The sequence below is a fragment of the Meleagris gallopavo genome, chromosome 1 (assembly GCF_905368555.1).
Source record: "Meleagris gallopavo chromosome 1, MGAL_WU_HG_1.1, whole genome shotgun sequence".
Lineage (NCBI taxonomy): Eukaryota > Metazoa > Chordata > Aves > Galliformes > Phasianidae > Meleagris > Meleagris gallopavo.
The window spans coordinates 191,108,851-191,125,942 of record NC_139404.1 but is presented as its reverse complement, the minus strand read 5'-3'; the positions used below and the strand labels follow the sequence as shown (position 1 = coordinate 191,125,942).

Here is a 17,092-nt window from a genome sequence, read left to right as displayed (position 1 = left end):
TGGAGACATTCAAGGCCAGGCTCGATAGGGCTCTGTTCATTGCTGGGGAGTTGGACTTGATCACTTAAATGTCCATTACAACTCAAGAGACGGGAAGGACAGAGGGTGTATGTTCTGAAAGTCATTAGAATGAGGCCAGCAAGAAGGGATTTTCATTTCAGTGCATCACTAAAGAAATCTCATCCCAAAGGGAGGGCTTAGTGAAAGACAATATTATTCAAGTAATCTATCGTTATGCTTCAGAGGGCATAAGAAGTTTACAGGAAAGGGTGAGAAAGCCATTTTTCACATGGTTGAGGGTATTGTACAACTCACCAGCTGCATACTGGGAAGATTCTCATCTTCCCAATTGTCATGGTTTCATGATTTTTCATTATCGGTATTCCACATCATAGCATCATGCAATGCACTGGGGGTTTGACTGCTGATGCTCAAGTTCCGGGTGCCTGTCCAGCGGAGAAGAGCAGCTACGTTTCCCCAGGGGGCTTTGCGGTCAGCGAGGAGATATAACTCCCGGCAAGGTCACCTGATGCTCTTCTCTGCCTGCGCTGCTTCGCTTGCGCTTCTCTGCCTGCGCTGCTTCGCTTGCGCTTCTCTGCCTGCGCTGCTTCGCTTGCGCTTCTCTGCCTGCGCTTCTCGCCTGCGCTTCTCTGCCTGCGCTTCTCATCTCAGCGTTGTGGTAAGGCCGATCCACCATCAATTTCACATTCTCTCTCCTTATAAAATTCTGTTGATACCATATTTAGTAAATTACTTTGTTGTACCTCAGATTGTTGCCACTGTTTTCAATTATTTCGGGGTCCCTTATTTTCTTTTTTTTTTTCCGGGGGCGCGGATCTGCGGATCCCTCCGCCCTTCTAGTCACGGAACCGGGCCGAACCAGCCCGTAAACCGTTGACACCAATGAGCAGTTGCTATCTGAGAAGATGGGATTAACAGGAACAAAGGTCTGGCAGGACCATTGGGCTGTAAAAATTGGCTTTGTCTGAGTACTAATTCTCTTCCCTTTCCTCCCCCTTGAAAACACTTATCAAAACAGATCACAGCTCTCTGTCCCACCAAATTGGGAAATGCTCTGTTGTTTGCATTGAGAGGTAGGCATGTGCAAGCAGAAGTCAGAAGTGATGGACTTTGCTTGAGCTGGAAGTTTGCAACGTTGTAAAAATGTTGTAACACTTAGCACAGCTACTGAAGCAGATAGGAGATAGAAGAGCAGCCCTTATGTAAAAAAACAAAGAAAGGTACCCATATGTTGATACTCTCAATGAACTCAGCCTCCCATTTGCACAGGCCCAGGCTTTTTATAAAAGTTTTACATTTCAGAGTGCATCTGGCATAGCCATATTCCTTTGCCTAGCAGCAGTCTTTTACCTTGTTTCATGGAGCAGCTCCTATATGTCAGGCATGGGAAACATTTAATTGTGTTCTAAGAGCTCTTGATCTCAATCATGTACAAATGATTTGCATCTTTCTTTAAAACGCTTTCCTTTCTTTGCCCTCAGTTTCATATACAGCCATTTCCAGGTTGTTCTGTCACCTCCATTATCTTGTATTGGACATGTCCTGTCCAGTTCTCATCTTGCTCTTTTTTTCTTTGTAACAGAGATAAATATTTCCTCAAGGATGTCATTGCTGAGCTTAAGCAACATTTGTAGAGAGGAAACATATCTTTTATTAGGCCACCTACTTTAGCTGGGGGAAAAAAAAAAGGAGCTCCCAGGCACATCAAACATTTGAGCCAAATGATGGTGGATGCAGATTGAGTCACTAGCATCTCATTACAGTGACAGAGGCAAAAGCTGACTCGCTCCAGGGCATGTAAGGAAAAAAAACAACACAAAAACAAAAACGTGGAAAGTCACATATAATTGTCATAGATTTTAAGAGCTTGATAGACTGGAGTCAGTCAATCTCTAGCTTGCAAATACCTCTGTTATGATTCAGATGTCATGGCCTTCCAAGTACTCTCTAATCCTTTATTTCCCAAGGCACTCCTGGTATAAATGAAGCCATTCACGCAGCTCAGAAGAAGCCCTGACTCCAAGTGCTGATTCAAGGAGTTTGCTTTATAAAAGTGTGTGTTGTGCTGAAAGTGCTCTGGGAAGATGTGAAGTATCACAGAGATACTGCAGTTGGGTACAAATACAGCTGAAAACTGACACTGGGTGCACAATGGGCACAGGATTATCTGGATCATTCTCACGCTGTCCAGAAAGAAAAAGAAGATTTAGAAAGAGGATAATGGAAAAAAGAAGGACTGTTGGAACCATATTGCTCACAGAAATTCAGCCCTAATAAGGTGTTCCAGAAGTCAAATCCCTGAAGGACCTTTCCAGTCCCATTCTCTGATTCTCCAAAACTAGTCAGTAGGCTAAAGTACTGAGATTTTTAGCAGAACTGTTGCATCTCTAGATCCACAATTCCCAGGTCAGATCTATTCTTCTAGTACAGGTATTTGGAGCATCAGTGATTTCTTTGCGTTTATTATTCTTCATCCATGGTTCTTTGGGCTTTGGAGGAGAGAGACTTCACTAAGTCATTTACCTTAAACAGAAAACTACTTCCATCACCCTACTTGTGATGACAATAGCGAAGGATCTTCCAAACACTGCAAACCCCACAACCACTGGTCATCAAGTAACTCTATCACTTCCCATCCAAGTCCCAAGAGCATCTCTGCCTGCCTTCTGCAAGCTGGTGGCCTTTTGCATGAAGGTCTCATTCTGGAGACCAGAGCCCTCCATCCAGTAATGAATTAGCAGTAATTAAGTAATTAACAGGCTGAATGTGTCTCTGAGCAGCCTGGTCTAATGGTTGGTGACCCTACCCATGGCAGGGGGGGTTGAAACTAGATGATCTTTGAGGTCCTTTTCAACCCAGGCCATTCTATGATTCTGTGATTAAGCAGAGCTCATCAATCTGGTCCTAACTGGACCTCCCCGAACTGAATGGGAGACACGCTGGATCTTGCCTCTTTCCATTTCTGGGGCTAATTATTACCAGCTAAACAGCACCAGGCTTTTCCTTTTTCTTTTTGCCATGCTTGTTAGCATTGTTTCTTCCAGCAGCTTTTCATCTCAAAGGAGGCAATTGTGCCTCACTGACATTTTAATTCTTTCCAGCTGCATCTGAACAAAATGACACAAATTAAGTGGAAGGGCTTAGGGGAAAGGGAGCTCCCTGCCCCCCGTGTTCTGTCCCACAGGGAAGGTTTTTTGCTCAGAGCTGCAGATGTTGAGGAGGTGCCACAGGGAAAGGTTTTGGCCATCGTGCAGATAGCAGCAGAAGCCACAAGACTTCACAGTCCCTCTACTCACCTCCATGCATGCTGGGAGGCACCGCTGATATCATTCCCATGCAAGTCCCAGTGAGAAGACTTAGTTCTAAGATTGACAAGAGAAGACTGCTAGTTCTCCCAGCAGAGCAGTGACACACATTTATCTTTTCTTAAAGACAGTTTTCTAATGTAATTTGCTGCAGTGGGCCCATATCTTGGTTTAGGGACACCAAGTAAATATGGTTAAGGGAGCTTCTGACCATTCCATGAATGGTCTTCTCAGGGAAACAGAGGAGTGCTGGCTAAAGGAACATAAAAAAGAAGGGACTGGCAAGCTGTGAACCTCTTTAACAATACACAGGAATCCCAACTGTGAGCTAAGACCTCCCTGGGTAAGATGCTGCATAAATACAGAATAGAAAGCCTGCTAATAGCCTAATGGCAATGAGAAGACTAAACGAGTGCATTGAAACGATTGTACTTACATATCATTTTTTTAGGCCCTAAAATGTTTTAGAGGTCTCCAGGTGGCATGCTTCAGAAACCAAGTCTTCTAGCCTAAGCTGTGCCAAAAAGAGATGTCAATAGAAGAATTAAAGGCACAACATCCTCACAGGAAGTATTAACCACAGGGAACAAGATCAGGCTGGTTCACTAAACCACAGGGTTCTACACAATTAGACTGATGCTGGATTAAGCTTGCCCTGAAACCCAGAGACCAAAATAGAGACAGACAGTTGCTATGTTTGTGTTTCTGCAGCCCCAAATTAGTGAGCTGGGGTGGAAGAAGATTTGGCCTTTCAGTGTTCCATCACTTGAGGATCCTTCTGCTTGTGATCAAACCATGTTTCCTAGTTGCAAGGGCAGTAGGAGTGTTACCACTTTGCTTGATATCTGAACACGTTCCTATCATGTTGGCCCTTCTCACGTTTAGGAAATACACATTTTTGACACTCACCTACTTCATTTGTGTTGTATTTCCAGAGATTTTCTGAGGTCCTGTAGTGTCTGATATCCAATGTCCCTTTCCTTGGTTGCTCTTTCACATTAAGCTTTTTAATAAAGTGACATTGGATCCTATATCCTGCCTGGGAGCCAAGAGTGTGTGCTATAGTCAGAAGGTGCAGCTGTGGTTACCACCTGAATTAGCACTAGGTTATGTGGCTCAGACACCAGGAGCTCTGTAGCCACATCACCTGGATGCTCCAACATCCTCAGGAACTTCCCATTTCAGTGCACTACAGGAGACAGCATCTGGAACAGGAGCTAGTAAGGAACTAGAGAGACCAATGAATGTGGAAGGGACCATAGGGCAACCAGACAATGGGGAATGAAGAAAGCAGGTAGAAGTGCACACACACACTGAGTCCCCCATGAGTTGTTAATCCTCACCTGAAATGCTTGTGCTTTCTATACCCCAGCCTCCAAAATGTCATACCAATAGATCTGGACAGCCCATTGGAACAGGCTGCCTGGGAGGTGGTGGAGTCACAATCCTTGGAGGTGTTTGATAAGCATGTAGATGTGGCGTTGAGGTACATGGTACAGAGGGCATTGTGGGGATAGTTTGATGGCTGGACTAGAAGATCCTTGAGGTCTTTTACAACCTTAACGATTTTATGTTTCCATTGGCACCAGACCCAAGTGCTTGCTTAAGGAACCAAATAGCCCAAAGCACTGCTCTGGTCCTGGGGCATCTCAAAGGCATCTCTGGAAGGTGATATGAATTTCAGTAGCCCCAAATCTGTTTCTGGAGGCATTTTTTTGTCTAACTACAGAATCAAGCATGCGCAGCATCCCAACCCACATACCTCAGGAATTCAAATTGTTTTTAGTGGCAGAATAAATAGCACAGGAAGCACCACACCAGTGAAAAAGTTAAGATGTTTTCCACAAAACCTCATTGCTAAATATCTCTGCTGCCTCAGAAACTAATGTGAAGAGCAGACTGCCATTTACTAAAATCACCTTTGCTCCTTTCTTCCCAACATGCCACAGGCTGCAAGACTCATTTGGTAGGTTAAGAGAGTATCTTTTTCTTATTTCTTTTTTCCTTTTTCTTTTTCCTTATTTATTTATTTTGATTTTCTATTTTTCTTTTTTCTTTTCTTTTTTTCTTTTTTTTTTTTTGTTTCTATTTCTTTTCTTTTCCTTCTCTTTTTCCTTTTCTTTTTTTTTCTTTTTCTTTTTCATTTTCATTTTTATTTTCGAATTTTTCTTTTTTCTTCTCTTTTTGTTTCTCTTTTTTTTTTTTTTTTTCATTTACTTTCTCTTTTCAGGTGATGCAAATGAGGAACCAAACAACAAGAAGGAACAAGGTGATTCTTGCAGGTGTCCTAATGACTGAGGAAGCTTCACTGGGACTTGGTGAACTCAGAAATGAGGAGTGAGAGGGTGGAAAGGCTTGCTGTTTCCAGCTTTTGTCATGATTTTCGTTAAAGATGTGTTTGAACAGCTCTCAGCAGGAGACTGGAGCCAGGCTTTCATTCTACCGAGCAGCTTACAGTGTCTTCACAAATCTATGCAGTCCCAAAATACTTGCAATCATAATTCAGCTCCAGGGCACTTATTTATTTACTGCATTATTGTGCATCTCTGTGTATCCTCAAGGCTCTACTTTCGAAAGGAAGAAGCGCAGAAAGGAGCAGAGGATGAATGAGATAATAATAATTTCCTGATTTATGAAGGACTGTTTTTTTTTTCTGTTGTTTCTGTTTAGTGCATGTGTTTGTGTTTTGTTGTTTTGGTTTGCTTTTCTTGTGGAGAAGGCCCCTGTCCAACAAATCAAATTCCTTAAGGAATTTAAAGGAATGTGATATTAATCCTCCGTTATTTCAGTTAGAGGTCTTGCACTTCAGGCTGTGATTTCTTAATACATTTTCCTTTGCAGCACTATCAGATTAAACAATAGCCTCCCAGTCCTTGTCTCCTCTTCCCCAGATGTCACATCAGGGCGTAGTACGGCAAAGCTGTGGCTGAATACGGTAGGAAAAATGGAATCAGGGAAGCAAACAATTAGAAAACAATTATCTGTTTTGGCTATGTTGTTTCTAAGCTGGATCCATTCCTCAAAATTCTCATCAGAGCACCTGTGCTGGCAGGGAAAAAAAGGATAGCAAACAGCAGCGTGATGGCATGAATAAGAAGTAGAGGAGAGAGAGCAGAAAAGCCATGAATCTCAATGCACCTTGATGCTAAAGATTTAATTGATGCTTTTGTATGAAGCTCTTCCATGAGAAAAAGATCTTGAGTTACAGGTCCTGCATCCGGCAAGCACACAGCCATGCCTGGAGCATGAAGAACCCTTCTCACCTCAGGGACTCAACAGAGAATCATAGAATCATTAAGGTTTGAATCTAAAATCTCTACATCCAACCCCAACCCATCTCACCATGCCCATTGACCATGTCCCTCAGTGCCACATCCCCACAGTTCTGGAACACCTCCAGGGATGATGACTCCACCACCTCCCTGGGCAGCTATGCCAATGCATTATGGCTCCTTCTGAGAAGATTTTCCTAATGTCCAATCTGAACATCCCCTGCACTTGATCTCTCATCCTGTCAGTTACTTGGAAAATCAGGAGGCAGTAAGGATAAGAGTGCTCTGAGAGCTATGTAAGAAAAAAGCTTGGGAAGGTCTGCTTCAGGTCTGCATGCCCTTCAGCTGTGTCTGCATGCACTTCAGCTGTGTCTGTGCACTCTGAAATCCACTGGTTTGTTCAGCCTAGAAAAAAAGGAGGCTGAGGGGAGAACACATGAAAGCCTACAACTCCAGCATGGCAGCCTGCATCTTCTCATGGCAGTCTGCAGTTCCTCCTGGTGGCCTCCAGCTCCAGCATGGCAATCTGCAGCTCCAATATGGCGGCCTGCACCTCCTCACAGCGGCCTGCAGCTCCTCACAGGGAGTGGATTGGCAACACAGATCTCTGCTCTCTGGTGACAGAGACAAGACCTGAGAGTATGGCATGGAGCTATATCAGGGGAAGGCCAGGGTGTGAAGAAAAGGCTGTGCCCCAGAGGGCGGTGGGCATGGAACAGGATGCCCAGGGCAGGAGCTCAGGGAGCATTGGGACACTTCTCAGACATTGGGTTTGGGTTTGGGCAGTGCTGTGTGGGGCCAGGTGTTGACGTTGATGATGCTGTGGGTCCCTTCCAACTTGGTATTTTCTATAATTCCCTGATGATTCTTTCTGTTTGTCTTTCTGCAAAGAGCAGAGGGCAGGAGGGGGAAAGGAGCAGGGCTTTGCAAAGTGCAAATGAGGAGGTTATGAGGCCACTTTGTGTAGAGCTGAATGTGCTCGAGGGACCCTCCAGGGATGATTACTCAAAATGACTTTCAGAAAACACCACTGGGACACTCCAGGCCCTGCAAGGAGTACACAGTACCATACATCTTACCACAAGACTGACATGCAGATGATGAATGACAATGGTGCAGGAATTCTCTTTCAGAGAAGAAATGTAATTAACTTTGGAAGCAAGGACTGGACTTGAATGCATGTGGGCATGGTTTGTGAAGGGCAGCTTCTGAAAGAAAGAGAGATCATAGAATCATATTAACTCTAAAGTTGGAAAAGACCTCCAAGTGCCCCAAGTCCAACACCAACCCATCCTCACCATGTCCACTGACCATGTCCCTCAGAGCCACATCTCCATGGTACTTGAACACCTCCAGGGATGGTGACTCCACCACAACCCTGGGCAGCCAGTTCCAATGCACTACCACTCTACTGGAGAAGAAATTTTTCCTAATATCCAATCTGAACCTCCTCTGGTGAACTCAAAGCCATTCCCTCTCATCCTATCATTGTTACCTGGGAGAAGAGGCCAACCCCCACCTTGCTACAACCCAAAGGTAGTTGTAGAGAGCAGTAAGGTCTCCCCTGATCCTCCTCTTCTCCAGACTGAACCATCCCAGTTCCCTGTGCTCCAGACCCTTCACAGCTTCATTTGTCCTTCTTTGGACATGCTCCAGAGCCTCAGTATCTTTCTTGTAGTGAGAAGCCCGAAGTTATACACAGTACTCAAGGTATGATCTCACCAGATGAGTGTGCATCACTCATGAACAGGTCTCCCAGTTTGTGAGTGGGAGATGGAGATGGATGACTGTCCCAAAGACTGCCAAGCAATGTAGATTTTACAGTCACACACTGAAGGAAGCTCCCAAAGTTCCTTAAATTCAAGCTCAAGATGTGAAATTGCAACAGGCTCATAAAGGAGGTTAACAAAAATCGTAGAATCATGGAATCATTTGAGTTGGAAGGTGTGTTTGATGGTCATCTATCCAGCTGCTTTGCAATGAACAGACATCTGCAGATAAATCAGATTGCTTAGAGATGTGTTTCTTAGGATAGTACCACCAGAAACCATCAGAATTTTGCTGTTAAAAGTTCACTAATCAATACTCAGGACTACAGAATAGAGAAAAATACACAGTGCCCTTCCACTTTACCTTGGAGATTACCCAGACAAGCCAATCACGCAGTGGCTGCCTCATCTGTCTTGCATATTCAAGCATCACTAAGGATGTCAGTACAGGATTCGTGTCTGAGATGGGATAATATGCAACAGACACTTCAGGGAAGAAATGCAACTTTTTACCAAGGCCTCTATTAGCAAGAGAAAAAGCTCCTCTAGCCTTTACCACACTGCATCAACAGCTGTCATTAATTTCTAAGACTTCTGTTCAGATGCAGCACCTCCTCTATTTCATACCCAAAGCATTGTTGCTTACAATCCCAGAGGTTCCTTCCAACCCCTACAATTCAGTGATTCTTTGAAATCCAGTTCAGCATACTAAGCAACAGCAATACCCATGCATTTATCAGGAGGACTTGCATAGAACACAAGTGCTTATCCGAATAACTAAGAATCATGTTACTCCCTACCACCTCAGAAGAAGAAACACATTGTTCCTATTAAAGTTCCAATGGGCGTACTTAGCTGTGACTCAGTATCATGGGGAGAGAAAACAAAGACATACTGGGCAAAAACATACCAAATTTCATTTCAGGGTTCTTTTTTTTTTTTAACTTCTTGGAACTCAAAAATGCTTTCATAATTTTCAGTCTGTTTTGGCACTGCAGTTTTCCTTTGCCTTCTGTTTTCAGCCCTATTTGATTCTGAAGCCAAAGCTGGAAAAAAAAAAAAAAAATTAAAAATTGCTAAGTGGGTTTTAATTCTAAAAGGTGATTAAACCTTCACTTGAGGAACGCTGTTGCTGGATTCCTGGTTTTGGCAGCAGCTCTGATGCTCTTGATAGTGGGCGGACATGAAGGAAGACACTGCTCCCATCTAACAAGCTAAGATTAATGCCTATCATGACAACCCTATTCAGCACATCTATTATCGTGCCAGCTCATGTTCCTGCTCAGAATTGTCCCCTGAAGTTGTCTCTCTCTTTTTCTCTCCACTGGCTATATCAAGTGCCTTAGGTGACTCTGCTTGTGACCTCAGTTTACAAACTAAGGTCCTGAAGCAGGCAGCACAAAGGCTCCCAGGGAAACCTTTGACTTTTTTCACCCAAAAAACTCAGAGGTAGTTCTTTGGACAACGAACCTGGAGATCTCTCTTTGTTTCCTGCAGTCTCTGGTGGATTTTATAATAGATGTCAAAGTACAATTTGCATCACCTAATTCTACACACTTCAAAAAGATCAGCATTTAGTCTGAGTATTCTCTTTGTGGGCAAAGGACAGAGACTACCAATAGATAATTCAGCTGATCTGCTTGGGACACTGAACATTAAAGTGGTTCCAATCAATCTGCACAAACTTCTTTCTCTTTCCACACTCTACACAAGCTGCCCTGGGTATTTTAGCTACTACTTTCCAAAGACAAATATATTTTCTATTCCAGTACTTTCTATTTCCACAGACTTGTTTCCTTTCAGGGCTTAAGAAGTTATTACATTATCTTGCACTCTAATTCTCCTTTCCAATTATTCCCTTCACAAATGTGGATAGGCTTTGTTTTAAATGATGGACCAAATAAAAGAGAAAGTCTTTCAGGAAACAGCGGGGTATTGGCTTAAAAATATGAAAAAGGTAATAGATTTTTGTGGCTTGGAACAACGCTGCAACTTTTTCATCTTTTTATTGTGTACTTTGTCATTTGAAATTCACTGAGAAATTATTTGCCTTTAGAGAGAGAGTGGCCAACCTACATCAGAGCAATTTACAGTAAGGTCCAAGGTTATTCCTGAGTTATACCTACATTCAAGCTCTCATAGAATCACGGCATCATAGAATTGTTCAGGTTGGAAAAGACCTTGAAGATCATCCAGTCCAACTACAACCTAACCACTACCCTAACTCTAACAGCCCTCTGCTAAATCCCTGAGCACCACCTCCAAATGGTTTTTAAACACATTCAGGGGTGGTGACTCAACCACCTCCCTGGGGAGCCTGTTCCCCATATATATACATGGGGAGCTATACTTTCTCTGAAGGTTGAAGAAGTTTTTAGTCTGAAAAAGGTCTTAGCTCAGATATATCAGTTATAAATCCATTCCTAGGAGGACAAGCTTAGACCCAGATGGCTAGATTGTCTGAAAAGTGTTTGACACAAGTCTATTAAAGAAGCTATAAAGAAATGTGTCTGAGTTTGGTGTACAGAGTGATGCCTTTAGTCCTTAGAACTGAAATAAATGACTGACAGATCTGTGGGGTGGTCAGTGCAGTCAAAGTGCTGTCAGAAGAACATCCCCACAGTGTCAGAAGAGCCAAATTCTGACCTGTTATTTTGGTACTCCTGGAGGGAGTTATCTCAGATGAATGAAGCTGGGAGTCCAGACTTCAAAGCACGACTCTCCAGTGCTTGAATAAAAAGAAAAATAGAATAAAAGAGCACAAAGTTAGTCATTTAGGATTCATTTAGACTAATCCATCTCTGGATATCTAGCCTGAAGAATATGGAAGCAGAGTCCTCTGTTTTCCTGGATTATTCTGGTCTGAATTTGGAGTGACACCAGTGATACCAACATTACGAGCATAAAAGACTCTAGACTCAGGTCAGATCCTCACAAGGAGCTGTGAGGAACCATTTTCAATACCACTGAATCATAGAATCATAGAATCATAGGATCACAGAATGGCCTGGGTTGAAAAGGACCCAAAGATCATCTAGTTTCAACCCCCCCAGGCTGCCCAGAGCCACATTCAGCCTGGCCTTGAATACCACCAGGGATGGGACATCCACAGCCTCTCTGGGCAACCTGTTCCAGTGCCTCACCACCCTCTGAATGAGGAAGTAGTGATTCTTGACCATGGCCATGAGAAAATGAGAACCATGTGCTTAAGACAGTCTCCATCCAGCATGGCCTCTAAGTTAAATTCAAGTTCAACACTGGGATTCCTGGAAATGGTCTAAGGCCTTTCATCTACACCGTATCCAAGATTAACCTAGTGGCCTCCAAAGCTGCAAAAGTAAGAGAAAATAAAGAAAATTAAAAAAAAAAAAGATTGCTCTTGAGCTAAATGTTAAGTCTCTATAGCCAGACCCCTGCTCAACACTTAACATCTATGGATAAGCAGGCAGAGTAAGGACTTACCATGTCCACCAGGGGAAGAATGGGGACCACACACATCTTCCATTGAATCCTCCAGAACTTTTCAGCATCCAGGTATGAAGGGCAGGGAGCACCAGGTTTGCCTGCAAGGGGCTGGCAAAGTTGGGTTTTATCAGGGCAGGATTTTGCTGGCAACAGCTACTTTTGTTTATCCAGTTCCTTGTAACCACATGAATTAGAGACTGGATCATTAGCTTCACAATGAACCAGAATGCTGATTTATTTAATGGATGTAAATGGTCTTTTGCTAGCTAATTAAATTAGGGAAATGAGAACTGTTGGTAATAAAATGGATAGCAAGGAGGGAAAAAGCTTCTGTACTCTAGTGACAACTTTAATATAGGGCTTTCCATGACCCTGCCTCCCCGTTCCCTTATACATTTCCAAATTTTCTCTACTCGAGAGCAGGATTTTACTGCATGATTTGTGGCTATCCATGGGTTACTGAGCATCTGAAGATGTCCTGAATCAAGATCTCTGATGGACGAGGTTTCGCTCTCCAGTTGCACCTGCATGAATCCAGATGAAGCTGAGTGGGCTCTCTGAGTTCCATCAGTTTAAAATTTCCTAATTCGTGCAATGAGCTATTAGCAATCACTTCCACATGCATCTAGCAGGAGACAGTTGCTCAGTATTTCAGAAATTCCCTGGGTTGAAAAGTTTTCTGTTCCAAACCACCTGCTTACAAAATCACACTAAGGGAATTTATTGGCCAAGTCCAGCATTCACTAAGTCCACTCCTGCTCATCTAATACTTCATCCAGAGGCAGAAAAATTACTTTCACACTAAGGCTCACACAGATGGTCCCCAGCCATATACTAAGAAAAATCTTTTCAGGATCATAAAATACTGGCAGCATTGTAAGAATGAATTTTGGGTCTGTTGTTACAGTCACAATGTGTTGTGTTTCAGAATAACACTGCAGAGGACCTCAGGGTGCCACAGAAACCCAAATCTCTCTCAAAAAAAACAGTATTTGGCAAAATCTCAGCCTCCTAGGGCTAACTTCCTGGTGAATTACTTACTCCATAGATATTGCTCATCTCAGAAATGCCTTCTCCCACTTAACTGAGATGCAGCAGCAGGAGATTGCTTCAAGTATAATAGTGGCCAGATGTTGAGCAATAAATCTTAATAATTTCTTTCAAATGAGGTATGGGTGTGCTTAAGATAATAGAGTTCATAGAGGAAAGGCATTTATTTCCTGTCAAAGAACATAACTAAAAGCCAAAGTGCCCTCTGACAGGTTTATAATCCACCTATGTATTACCATCCATGTAGGTCATATAGTAGTCAGGCCACGCATTATTCAAGACTCCTCTTAATAAGCAACTAAAAGATCTTAATAGCATTTTGTAGATTATTAAGAAGCCGAGCACTGACAGAATTATCACCCACACTGCACATCCTGAGCATCTACAAACAGATTGTTATTTTCAGCAAATAAATCAAAGACTTCAAGCTTCAGGGAAATAAGTCCATCAATTAAGCCACATAAATGACCGAAGTCCTCTAATCAAATCAAACCAGCAGAAATAACTCATCACAAAAGGGCACTGATTGCCTAAAGGTTATGGAGGAAGTCACCGAGTCTATAACTGCTACTAATAGAAGTAAGTCTGTAAAGATTTAAGTCTATGCTTGAATTTTCATGGCTATATATCTATATGTGAGGCAATAACTGGAAAGCAGTGATGATTAATATGCCTGATTAATTGCACTATCAGAGGACAGGCTATGCAATTACGGAGTCTTTCTGACACGCACGATCCTACACTCCATCACCAACCAAATAAAATAAACACAAATGGAATTAATCAAATGAAATGGGAAAACAGAATTTAAGCAAATGCGTGCAGACTGTCAAAGACACCTCCATTCTGAATCCCTCACATTACCAGCAAGAGAAGCATAAAATTAAATAGCTGAAAGAGAAAAATGATGCATCCCTAACAAAACCAAAGTCCCTGCGTGGGCTCCTATGGCTCCTTTTGCTTTACAGCCCAGTACTGCAGTGGGAATACAAAATAGGTAAATCTACATTTGAGGTGTTTCAAGTCAGGCTGCAAAGCATCTGAGGGCATTACCATTGGACATGCCTAAGCCAGGACTTGTTCCCAAATCCCTTGTTTGGTCCTTTGGATTATGCATCAGCCTGGTTCCATCTGCCAATTCCATTCCAGTGCAATGAATTATTGCTGGAAAGGGGTTGCTTGTCCCACACTTCCCAGATTTTTCGCTCCCAGAACAACACAACATGCATGTGTTGAATCTACATATGTACATGCATATATATATATATATATATATATATTTGTTTATTTATATTTCCCCTGGAGTTTATTCAGGCAATCAATGTGCACATTATAGCATGTGTTCAGAGCAGTGGCTGCAGCTCACCAACAGTAGTTCTGATTCTTCTTTGTGTATGTGTGTGTGTGTGTGTTATTTTTTCATAGTGGGAGCTGAGTGCCAGCTCACAGCCCTAATTAAAAGAGAGAGAGAGAGAAAGCAAGAAAGAGCTCCTCTAATGCTACACTTTCCCTGAAAGCCCATTTACAAGGGAATATTTCTATGTTGCCAATACAGTTTGATGGCTTTCCCATTTCTGGGAGATGCTTATTGCAAGTGTGTATGCAGCATGCTATATTTTTCACTTGGAATGTGATTCATCTCTACTGTGGAGACCAAAAGTCACAGAAATTGGCTTAGGAGCAGCAAAGTGACCATTAGAGCAATTTGACTGCATCAAGGACACAGTGTGCTGCAGCATGCTGGAAATGTGGGGTATCCACAACAGCTGCTTTCTGTGTTCTTTTGAGAGGAATGAGATCCACGAGGCATCTAAAGACAAACTCAACCCAAAATCCCTTGGAGACCATTTATATCTGCTTCCGTGTTTGCACGTACTCATAAAGGCTGAACTGAAATCCAGATCTGGATGCCATTACGACATGGTTTTCATAATTAAAACTGTGAATGTAGGGCCAAACTGAATGTGACTTTTAAATGTTATGGGTAGGACTCAGGGTAAGTCAAAAATTCCCCTCCTGTTGATTGACTTGAATGTGTTTCTGCAAAAAAACAGTAGTCAAGCAGGAAGGATTGCATGAGCTGCAGAAAGGGTGCTTCAGCGCTGGGTACCAATGATCCTGCTGCCTACATTGCTCCAAAGATCCTGGAAAACTAGGTAGGCCAAGGATTTCCATCACCAGCAACAACTTTCTGAACAATCACTGGATTGAGCAATGTTTATATCTTCTGAGAAGTCTGCAGTCGATCAAATTGGCTTCCTACAAGAAAGCCTTTGCCAAGTGCTTGAAACCCAAAACAATCAAGATCAGGTAGGGATCTCTTGGGTTCCAGGGGACATCTAGGGATTACCAGCTCTTAAATGGTATCCTCACTGGTTGTCAGTATCAATGGATGTTCCTAGGTGAAGGAATTTAATACTAGTCAAGCAAAAAGAAAAAAAAAGACTAAATGAAAGGTGTTCCACTGGGACAAAGCATTCTCTGCTCAACTTCACAGGTGCAATTTACCCTCTTCCTCCCTCTCCTTCCCATAAGCAAGACAAAGGTTTCCTTATGGGGTAAAAAAAGGAAATGGAGAAACTGACTGTACAAAATTCAGGCCAATTGCTTCCTGCTCTGTGTTCAACATAAAAAAGGTCCAAAACACAATGGCTTTTTTTGCACTTACTGATGCTGACTCTCAGAGCCAGTTCTGCAAAGCCCAAGTGATGCACTAACTGATGGAAAAGCTATTTTGAGCCCAGGAATTGCTCCAACTTGCTGTCCAACTTGCCAACAGCCCCTATCTGTGAAGTGCAGATTTTTGGACAGTTTTCCCCAAAGAAAAATCTTATTGGTAACTTAAAGCTGGAAACTGTCTCTGTGGAAGGGTTGAACAGAGGGATAGAGAAAATCCAGAGTAACCACAGAGGCTCCATGGCCTCATTGATTAAATGACAAAAATTGCAGGAAAGGAGCGGTTCAGAGGGAAGGGGAAGTTAGCCCCCATGTCCCCTTCCGCTTGTGAATGCCAAAAGCCAAGGCAAGCAGGAACAGCAGATGGGAGGAGGGAAAATAGTGTGGGAAAGGGGGAACGTTATGGGCTCTCAGGAGAAAAGTACTGGGGAATGGGGAAAACAGTGGGAGAAGTGGGAAGGGTTGATGGCTGATGAATGGTCTTAAGGGCAGAAGACTCCAGGGAAGCTGTATAAATTACAGATGGGGAAAACACAGACCTCAAGACAGAAAGGGGATCAAAATATGGCAGTGTGTCTTCTTTTTTGGAGTACAGCTGATAGCCTTCTCCTCCACTTACTACTGTGATATTAAAGCAGGGAAAAGGGTGTGTTGGTATGGTGCTGGCTGATGCATTTTGAATGCTCACACTGAAAAAAAAATGCTGGAAACCCCCACAGGGCCTCTTGCTTGACGCTTATCAGCAGTTTAAAGCCAAGAAGCATCTACATTGCAATAACTCCAACAGCTGTTTTGCATAACACCTCACTGTTTTCACTTTGCAATCAGATTCACAACAAAAGCTGTCCAAACCAGCATCTAACCAAAATAGAGGAAACCAAAACAGGAGAAGAAGTTTCTAGAGGAAAAAAAAACAAGGTCGGGAAAAACTGCAAACTTGGAAAAATGCTTGTGCCACCACCACACCACAGATGAAGAGGACTGAGAGGCCATGAGAGGCAACAGAAACAAGAAGTGTCTAAAAAAGAGACAGAAAGAAGAAAGGGCAACTTTCAGAACGACTGTAGGGACTCCCCTGTTGCTCAAGAAAATAAAAAAGCATCCATTTTTTGTAAGTAAAGTTCTGATAATTCGCTCCTTGGATAGCATCCCTGAAGGCCAGCAGCCAGATTTTCCAATGGCAGGAAACTGGCTTGGGAAAAAAATAGGACAGCTTTTATGGGATTGCCTGCGAAGGTGGTTTATAAAGATTTCCCTTTGGGCAGTCCCACAGTCCTCTGGAGAAATGGGCCTCTTGACTTACAATTAGAAACAATTTAAATGAAAAAACAATTTAATGTATATGAAGAGCCAGACACCACTCCCTTCCAGTAACTTTGAGTACTGCTGCTTCAATGAAGCTAATCCAAATTTGCACCAAAGTCACTAACGCAGACTTTGGACATAATCCTTTAAAAGTATTTTCAACTAAATCCAATGATGTGTGTAGAATATATTCACAAACATCTCTTTGTGTAAATCAGATTACTTTCTG

General features: G+C 42.7%; 1 long non-coding RNA gene across 1 annotated transcript; it reads right to left on the bottom strand.

Annotated features, from left to right (window-relative positions):
- Positions 1-6,667: 6,667 nt before the first annotated feature.
- On the bottom strand, positions 6,668-11,941 carry LOC104909389 (uncharacterized). The gene is made up of 3 exons (XR_004158657.2): positions 11,830-11,941; positions 11,014-11,095; positions 6,668-9,413 (listed from the first exon to the last, which is right to left on the bottom strand). It is a non-coding gene; the product is annotated as an uncharacterized LOC104909389 (long non-coding RNA).
- Positions 11,942-17,092: the final 5,151 nt, after the last annotated feature.